Raw genomic sequence first — 9,613 nt, forward strand, 5'->3', positions numbered from 1 at the left:
GCCTCCAGAGACATAAAAGAGTAAGTTGACCTTAGCATAGTTTGAACCCAGAAGTATAGAGTCAGATATTTTTCCAATGCTCTGACAATTCTAGTAGTCTACTACCCTTTTCTTTATAATCATGATAGTAAATAACTATTAATAATGTAGGTACATGGCCAGTAGCAGCTTGAGAACAAAGAGCTTGTTAATTATGACTCTAATATTTGACTTTATTTCAAAGACCCTTATAGAATGAAATACAACATTGTCCTCAATGTTGTTTGAACACAAAATGTAAAGAGCCGAATCTTTAACATAAGCATATGGCCTGATATTTTTAGAGACAGAAATAGTTAGTTGACTTCGGTAAATGACTGGCACTTTATCAACTCTCAAAGGATGGAATGTACAGTAGATATCGATGGGATTTGAATTCAGAATGTAAAGGGATATAACTGTAACTAAATTTAGTACGACATTTTTTTGTCCACCATTCTACTAATTTTTCCATCCAAAAGTAATTATTTTGTGAAGAAGAATATTTTTCTTTGTGTGGCTTTAATTTCTGATCTGTAATGGTCATACACGAGTTAAAAGCTCATTGTGATCTTAACCCTATTCTTTGAAGTCTTTGCCCTTTTGACAGTTATCTTTTATTTGGTGGTATCTATCCAGAAGAGATTGCAAGAACATAGATCAGCTATTTTCAAAGTACACACTTTTGAGAAAACAATGAGTGTGTCAGAGAAAAGGAAGAAGAGAGAGACAGAGAAAAGTAGAAAAGAATGATAAAATTGTGGTGGTAGATATAGAATAGAACAATACATACATACCTACCTACCTACATACCTACAAACATACATACACATACATTTATACATATATATACATGCACACAGACATATATATATGTATATATATATATATATATATATGTATGTGTATATATATATATATATATATATATATATATGTGTGTGTGTGTGTGTGTGTGTGTGTATACATACATGCACACATGTATATACAGATATGTATATGTATGTATGTATATCTTTTATGCGCTTTCTCATTCTGCATCTATCTTTTCTTCCTTATCATTCTTTTCTATCTTAATATCATTGTTATTTGCGTCTGTAAATCAATCACCTAATTATTATTTTATACAATCGTTTTGCATGATGTGTCTTATTCTTGCACCAATATTTCTGTCTTCCTTCTTTCTTTTCTTTACAGAAATGTAACTTTTGACTGAGATAAGAACGGAGGGAAAATGCTACCAACATAGTGAAACAGAGAATAAGTACAAGGGAAGAAAAATAATTCAATAATTCACATGACTGAAGCAACTCTTGACTAATTGATTTAAAGAACTGAGCAGTTGTTACTGAGCATCTCACTATACAGCAGAACATCTATGTTATTGGAAGCGACAGGCTTGTCAAAGCTGCTAATGTACTGATATGAACATAATACATGCTGTAAGACTGATAAGGAATGAACAGGAGCAAAAGACAAACTAAATTAAGCAAATCTCGCAGTAATTTTTAAAACATAGTACATCTTGTTTGTTGGAGCAGACGTTTTATTTTACTGTGCTTAATCAACAGCAAATATAACATTGCAAATAGATGGTTTCTGAATTACATGGTCTCTATTATTATTATTATTATTATTATTATTATTAGCATTTCTGCTGTTTTTGTTGTTACTATCATCATCATCATCCTTGTCATCATCATCATATAAGCTGCAATTTGTTTTATTTTTTTCATTTGATGATAGAATGACTTTCAAATTAGAATTTCTACTGGAGTGAATAACTTTTCTCACAGATCATTCAAGAAAACAGAAATTCACGCACACATGCATGCACATACACACACACACACAAATGCGCACACACATGCGCACACACCATATATACCTACCCAAATATATGTATATATATATATATATATAAATATATATGTGTATATATATATATATATATATATATATATAAATAGATATATATACACAGACACATACATATGTGTGTGCATGTATGTATATATATATTTATATATATATATGTAGATATACATACATATATGTGTACATACATACATGCATACATACATATTTATATACATACATCACTCATACATATTATATATGATTGTAAAAGAAACAAAATATTTTATTATTCATGAAAACATTTAATTTTATGTTTTTCTTTCGTCTAAAGCTTTTTATAAGTATTTCAAAATGTTTCCAAATATATTTCATATCATTTTTTTATAATGATTTTAACATCCTTTTATTTGTATTAACATTGGTTGAAATACACTGTTTTCAATTCTGAATTTTTTTTTTTTTAGTTTAGATAAGATGCGGAAGGGAATTTGAATATTTACAGATGAATTGTTAAAATAATTGATTTCATAGTTGAAATGCCTGATCCTTTCTTCTTCTAATTACAGAACTTTGTGGTAGATATGCCTCCTGGCTTAATTAACTGCTCATAGCAATTCCACTTTACATTCACAATGCTTAGGTTTCTTCATTACGGACAGAAACTGTTTCTTTGAGTAGTTTCCATTCTTTCATTTACTATTTACTCTCTTCTTTTACTTGTTTCAGTCATTTGACTACGGCCATGCTGGAGCACCACATTTAGTTGAGAAAATCACCCCCAGGACTTATTCTTTGTAAGCCTAGTGCTTATTTTTCGGTCTCTTTGCCAAACCATTAAGTTATGGGGACGTAAACACACCAGCATTGGTTGTCAAGTTATGTTGGGGAGGGCAAACACAAATACACACATACACACATATATACACATACATATATACGATGGGCTTCTTTCAGTTTCCGTCTACCAAATCCACTCACAAGGCTTTGGTCGGCCCAAGGCTATAGGAGAAGACACTGGCCAAGGTACCATGCAGTGGAACTGAACCCAGAACCATGTGGTTGGTAAGCAAGCTACTTACCACACAGCCACTCCTTCACCTATTTGTTCATATAACATTATATATGTTATATGTTGTTGGGTAATCACTGAAGACTTCATAATTATATACTATATGAAAGAAAACCAGTCCAATACCTTTTAGGTTGTTTACTTTAAGTAGAAATTGGGGAACTAAAAAAGCTCAGATCAAGAATTTTATCTACATTACTATTTCAGCAAATTGGGAGCTTACTGCCACTTTCTGGTGTTTACATTCTAATACTTTACAAATATTTTACAGATCCCAAACTTGTGTACATTCTATACATCTACACTTTGTACATCATGTCTGGACAGAAGGAATAGCTGTCCACTTGAAAAGTATTTTTTCACTCATATCATCTAACATTTAAACTACCTTATCTAGTGTTCAAATGAGTGTTGTCATTGTCTAATATAATGGAATATTTTTCCAGAAATGCTGACTATGCTACCTTTATCTAAACTCACTCAACTAACTGGTATTTCCATTTTACATGTCTTTCCTCTCTATAATTCTTCATGGTTGCTTACTAATATCATGCTAAATATTTGTCCTGTTTTTTCTCATATTTACTTACTGCTTGCAAATTTCCCTTCTGTCCTTAATCAGAACATCCTATCCAAAATAATGTGCTTTTACTTTCCAGCATCTAATTCTTGACTGCTAATCTCTAACAGATATTATCTGTTTCTCAGTTCAACACCACCACTTTGTATTTGGCTGCCTTTAGGAGAGTCTACTCTGTTGCTGGGATCAGGCACTAACTTTTTCCCTTCCTCGCATCAGTTACAAAGCACCTGAAAAAAATCAATGGGTGTTGCTTTTCTTCCTTTACCAAAGCCCTTAAAAAATTACATCTTCACCACCTAATCTTTAATCTGTAACAAGGCAAATTGAATGAAACATTATTCTTCAAAGTTATCACGCTTCATTTTATTGTGCTCTATTATTTCCTGCCACAAAAGTCATTAAACTAATGATAATTGCTATTTTCCTTGGCACCTAGCCAATGACAGACAAATATATTTCAGTTAACTCACCTATGGGTAAAAATGAATTTAGCATCAATAACAAAAGACTTATTAGATAATTTTACATTACTGTGTAATAATTTTACAGCAGAGTTTATTTACAGTTATGTAGACAAATATTAAATATTTTGGGCTTAGATTTAGCATAGTACCAGTGACTGAAAATGAAATCAGCCATCCCACTTTCATACTGAATTTTAAAAATATGAAAACAAATGTGAGCCAAAGACTTAATTACCCAATGGTTTAAAGAAAATCATTGATAGGTAATTCTTTAGAAATATGCATTCTCAGACAATTTGATACATTTCCCACACATTGAACTGAAGCAATACAGAGTACAGAATTCTGCTTTGATAAAGAAAAGAAATCTTGCAGTGGATTCAATCACATGACTGATAAATTAATATCTTATTCACTTGGCAATCTGACATTCACAATTGAATCTACATTAACACAAGATTTCTGTGAAGAATCCTTTTAATCATTTAAAACTCTGACAAGGTGACTCAAGACATTTGCTACAACAGATCTGATGTGACTCATATTAAAAGTCAAAAAATCATCATTAATTTAACCATTTCATGATTCTAGTTGCTCATCACATGTCTCTCATTAAATATGAATCTAAAAATACAAATCCTAATGCAGTAAAACTAAATATGTTTCCATGTATAAAATTTATTCATTCTTTGTTGTAATGTATTACAAGAATGTACCTAAAAGAAACTGGAATTTTGCAGTATTATTTTATTCACTTACTTTTATATGTTTACACTTTTATTGCTTTCAAAGTATTCTCCATTTGAAGCAATGCATTGACCTAGACACATTTTCCACCATTTGAAGCAGTATTGGAACTCTTGCAAAGTGATGCCTTTTAAATCTGCCATCATTTTTCCCTTCACTTCTTCCACATTTGCAAAACGTTTCGCTTTAAGGACATTTTTCATTCAGAGGAACAAAACAAAAAAAGATAAAGTCACAGGGAGCAAGATCAGGTGAATAGGGAGGGTGGGTAAGCAGGTTTATTCCATTTTTTGGTCAAAATTTGTCTCACATTCAAGAAGGTGTGCACAGGTGCATTGTTGTGATGAACCCACCACTCTTCACTTTGCCACTGGTCAGAGCATTTTTGTCTCAACATGTCTTGCAAGCACTTCAGAACTTCCAAATAAAATGATTGGTTAACAGTTTGAGCTGGAGGAACAAATTCTGTGTGGACAATTCCTTTTGGATTGATTAAACAAAACAGCATTGTCTTGACTTTGCACTTCACTTGACATACTTTTTGGGGGCATGGTAATATTGAATGCTTCCATTGACTTGATTGCTGCTTTGTTTCCAGGTCGTAGCCATTGCACCAACTTTCATCACCAGTGATGATCTTTAGAAAATGGGCTGGATCAATCTCCAACTGTTTTTTTTTTAGTTCACAACACATTCAGTCATGACTGCTTTTGATCTTCTGTGAGCAAATGCAGCACAAATTTTGCTGCAGCTCTTTTCATTCACAATTCCTCACTTAAAATTCATTGGCAGGAGCTTCAGGACACACAAGTCATATCAACAAGTTTGTCAATTGTTTGGTGATGGTCCTCCAAGATCAGTTCATGAATTTTTGTGATGTTTTCATTCATTTGGGAGGTCAATGGACACCCTGAACAAGATCGGTATTCAAGCAACATGTGACAATTCTTAAAGCATGAAAACCACTCGTAAACTTGTTTTGCTCATGACAGCGTCCTTGTAAGCTTTTTGAAGCATGACAACTGTTTCATGGAAGCATGCTATTCCTTTGTTTCAGCCATCACAAAAATTGACAAACTGGGAGAAGCACTGCAAAGCAATGCTACGCCACATGGCAGTACTTTACTCGATGCCACTGGTCCATTGGTTAGTATACTGGTGCCTGAGGGTTGCATCAAGTGACTTGTAGCAGTGGAAGTCTGAACTACAACTGGCTTACTCCACAGAGAACTTTTCTGGTTACTTTTGGGTGTCCCTCATAGTTTATCTCTTTATCTGTCATATCCTGTGCCATAGCATAGTTTATATTCTAGTCTATACACCCTGAAACATATCTTGATATATATTTCTTGCTCCTTTCATCTTGCAATATGTGCTAAATTTTAATCATGGTTAGCCTAATATGCATCTCCAGAGAGTTTTTCTACAGATCAAAACAACCATGTGACCTATATCATAATTCATTTCCTCGTCAGTGCAACCATGTATGTAACAGTTCATCACTTGATGAATATAGCAAAGTATTTCATACAACAGTTTAAGTCCTTGTTGGTGCAAACCTGGCATATACAATATAGTTCATATCCCATTAGTTTTTATGCATGAGAATTTCTGATTAAGACCTGAATTTAATCAGGGGCATATAATGAGCAGCTTGTGTCAAGTGGTTGTTAACTGATCTTAACAGGATTTGAACTTAAAATGTAAAACACTGCAAGATATTTTTGAGTGATGCTGTAACAATTCCACCAAGTCATAGAAATAATAATGATGATTATTCATTCTTAAGTTGTCTTGGAAGTTCTTCAAGGAAAATATTTGTATTTTTTATATAACTATTCCAAGAACTGATCCAGGAGAAAAGTGGGTGGAGAAAAGATGCCAGAAAGAGAGAATAAGAGGGTCAGAGAAAGAGAGAGAAATGGTCACAACTTTCTCCTTATAAAATGTAATTAGCAATGAAATTGAGTTCGTTACAATAAATAATAAAAGACATATAGTGAGATAATTAGGAGTTCAGAATAAATTAATGATCTAATGTCATTAGAAAATGATTAATATGTTGTTTCAACAACTATCTTAAATTGTACATCTTGTGGTGCATAGCACTGAAGGAGTCCATGAATAGTGAAGTGTTTTTCTCCTCAGCCAAAAATGATAGTATGTCTTGTACACACATCATTTATAAACAATGATTTAGTGTCAACAGTAATTTGATTAATTATGTAAAAAAAAAATAGCATACTCTATGCTGCAGTTAATAATGCATTGCATTCTTATAATACCTCAAATACAACACAAAACACATATACACACACACAAAAACACAAACACATATGATTTGTAACATTCCTACAAAACCACACATTTACAGCAGATTAGAGGTAGGTACTGTTTATTAATTTGACTTCAGTATCCCATTAATATTTATTTGAACAATCCTGGAACTTGTTGACCTCTGTCACCCAACAAAATTTGATCTCAGGATACAGAAAGATGGTATTAAATACTGTCTAGTATTCTATATTAAAAAAAATTCATTTATAAGAAAATTCACACATATAAACAATCATATATACACATGAACTAATAAAGGTCGACCCTTGTGTAGCCATTCAATTTGCTAGTAATAGTAGCCAAATCTCCCTAATCAAACCCTACTGCCTTCAATGCAGAAGGGAACATTAAATAATGTGGTAATGGCTAGAAAACCTTTGATAATAAGGTTGCTTGAGCAGGGATGACATATGTACACACACATACACATATTCACATATAAGCTTTATACATATGCAGATAGTAAGATTATTTGGATATACTGCTGAATTGTAGTTCCATATGATATCTGCTGTATTGAATAGATGTAGTATTGAACTGTGTAGTTCTATATAACATTTGTTACATCTGCCAAATAACAAGATTATGTTTTCATCGGCATTGGTAGTCCATCTGTGTGCAAAATAACTAAAATGTTGCTAACGATATTTGATGAAACTTGCAGAAAAAGTTGATAATGACACAAGAAACAGATGATGAAATTTTAGTAGTGATCTAGGAATTTTTATGGATTCTTGAAGGATTTTTCATTTGTTATATTTACTTTACATGAAGTATTACACTGTTACTTTCTTTGATTATCTCCTTGAAAACACGTTCATCGTTTCCACCGATGGTGGCATTGCTGTTTCCAAAGTTTATTTTCGTTACTCTAATAGTAATTTTACTCGCATAGCCATCTTAAAATGAGCTGCTTGGCAGAGGTCTGTGGAGGAGGACATGACAAGCCTTGACTATTGGGATTGACTCAAAAAGGTAAGGCTTTGCTCCCTCCATTGCTGCTGTGAGCTCTATATCATCTGTATGATGTGGAAAATATTCCATCAACATTACCCATTTTTAAAATTCATCCGAGGCTTGGCTCCCGTGCCATCCATCCACTACAGAAATGTTCATTGTCGTATCACAACACTATGACAGAACTATTTCACCTCAATTGGCCCTGCTCTCTTTAACATCGGGTCAGACACACATAAAGGAGGAAAGTGAAATATACATTGAGCAGTGCTCTTTAAATACGTACTGGAACAAAGCTTTTCAAATTCTTCAGATCCTCATTTTTCATGAGACAATAAAATAAATATCAATTAAAAATTAGATTTGCTTTAATCAACTATTCAATATTAGCCTTACAAAATTCATCTCAGAAGTAAACAACATTACTATAACTCTAGTTAAAACATGGTTAACTCAATTGTTCGTTTATTTTGTATAGTTTTAGAAATTAAAAATTTTTCTTCTATTTTTCCACAAGTTGCAAAATTATAATATAAGAATAAAAAAACAGAGACTTGATCAAATGACTAAACAGAAAAATTTTATATTATTTCACTTTGCTTTTCCATTTAATATGTTTTACATTTTTCTTTTTCCTTATAATTTTGTTATCTTAAGAGAAACAGCATTGATATGCAGATGTGTTCTGAAAGATAAGAAATGTATTAATAACTAACTAAAACTAACTAATACTACTCACACACAGAGAAAATAATAATGATAATTACTCCAGAAAGAGGTTTACCAAAATTACCCAAGGAAGTATTTAGCTATTTTACTTATTTATTTATTTGTTTCAGTTCCTATCACGTTGCCTAATACCAAATCCAATGATAAATGATTTTAGAATTCTGTACAAAAAAACTGAAAATGAATAATTTTCTATTGATTCTACATAATTCCTTAATGTTAAGTTACATTAGCACAAAATATCAGCTACACATGTTTAAAGCTAATTGGTAATTCTGTTTATAATTCCTTATAAATATGTTTTGTTGTGAAAGATAGAATTTTCATTTGAAAATAATGAAATTACTGTGAAGTAGAACAGAAGAATATCTTATACAACATGCATTTAATAGTATATTCCACACCAACAACTTATTTTTTACTTATTTCAGTCATTGGACTGTACATGTACTTGTACTTGTGGCAACATTCATCCTGGGCGGGTTGAGTCGGCTTCTTCTACTCATGGAAGAAGTTTCGTGGGAATATGTGGATTTCACAAGCGGTCCCCAACAATCCTGCATGTAGAGATATCCTGTTTGCTGCAGATTGTCTACAGACGCAGGGACAGATCGACTGAGGAGCCGCTGGTTGCCGAAACAAATACTCCAAGAATTTTCACCCCATCTGCCGGGTTGTGGCCCTAATACCACTCGGTGTCAGACCAATCCGCTTTGCGTGGCTCTACCAGGAACTGGAGTTCCCGACGGCATAGCTCTGACACTACCCATTGCCAGCGTCCCCACCACGGTGAGGAGGTGATAGACTTTGGACTGTGACCATGATGCACTACTTAGAAGAGTTTAGCTG

The sequence above is a fragment of the Octopus sinensis genome, unplaced genomic scaffold (genome assembly GCF_006345805.1).
Source record: "Octopus sinensis unplaced genomic scaffold, ASM634580v1 Contig11639_ERROPOS401966+, whole genome shotgun sequence".
NCBI lineage: Eukaryota > Metazoa > Mollusca > Cephalopoda > Octopoda > Octopodidae > Octopus > Octopus sinensis.